The sequence below is a fragment of the Petaurus breviceps genome, unplaced genomic scaffold, assembly GCF_028583685.1.
Source record: "Petaurus breviceps papuanus isolate PSGF00001 unplaced genomic scaffold, PetGlider_PUasm1.0 138, whole genome shotgun sequence".
Classification (NCBI taxonomy): domain Eukaryota; kingdom Metazoa; phylum Chordata; class Mammalia; order Diprotodontia; family Petauridae; genus Petaurus; species Petaurus breviceps.
This window is the reverse complement of record NW_027185694.1, coordinates 21728412-21729369: the sequence shown is the minus strand read 5'-3', so window position 1 is coordinate 21729369 and position 958 is coordinate 21728412. Positions and strand designations below refer to the sequence as shown.

The following is a 958-nucleotide window of genomic DNA, read 5'->3' as shown; positions in this document are numbered from 1 at the left end:
TGTGTGTGTGTGTGTGTGTGTGTGTGTGTGTAAAGTGTCTGAGGCCGAATCCGAACTCAGGTCCTCCTGACTCCAGGGCCAGCGCTTTACTCACTGCACCACCTAACATCCCTCCCCATGCTAATTTTTTTTTTTTAAGATAGACCAAACATTTTATTTTCTTCTAATCGGTTCAGGAATGTTGATGGACAGATAGCTCTTTACATGGGCTTTGGAGGGGGTCTGGGGGCAGCACCGGCAGGTCTGAAGCGGGGCGGGGGCGTTCGATCCTTGCGGGCCTCCCGGGAGCGGCTCCTCACTACCTTGCTGTGGATCGCGCAGCTCACACACAGTAATGCAGTTTCACGTACAGCTTGGGCAGCACATAGGAGTCGAAGACGCTCGCCTCGGAGATGCCCCTCACGGCCGCGGCCTCCACGATGTTGCGGATGACGAACTTCTTGAAGGCCTTGGACTTAAGCACGCAGCAGGCGCAGTTGGTGCAGCGGAGGAACAGCAAGTGGCCGCAGCCCTTGTTCCTTTTCTTCTTGGTCATCTTGGATGCCAGGAACCGAAAAAGGAAAGCCCATGCTATGTTTTTAACGTCTGTAGATGCCATTGTGACTTGATTAAAATACAGATTCATTTACTAAATTCATAGTATTTTTTTGTCGCGATGCATTTTCTGAATCAACAAATACTAAAACTGTAGATACTATTGTCTCTGGGAAATCCCAATTGAAAGGTCTTCTTTATCTCTAACATTCCATGTTCTATGTTCCAATTTGTTATGTTCTAAAGTCCCTTCCAGCTCCAGCATTCCAAATTTTATGTTCCAAGGTCCTTTCCAAATCTGAAAGTCTATGGTTCTTTGGAACCCAAAGAGTGTAATAAGATTGGTAGACCTCAGGCTTTGACTCTTTTCCAGGACTCTAGCAAAGGGGTGGGAGTGGGGTCTAAAACAAAGGCCAGGAAGATC

The 958-nt window shown here is 47.7% G+C and overlaps 1 pseudogene; it reads right to left on the bottom strand.

The window, feature by feature from the left end:
• Positions 1 to 124: 124 nt before the first annotated feature.
• LOC138143675 (small ribosomal subunit protein eS26-like) lies at positions 125 to 535 on the bottom strand (annotated as a pseudogene).
• Positions 536 to 958: the final 423 nt, after the last annotated feature.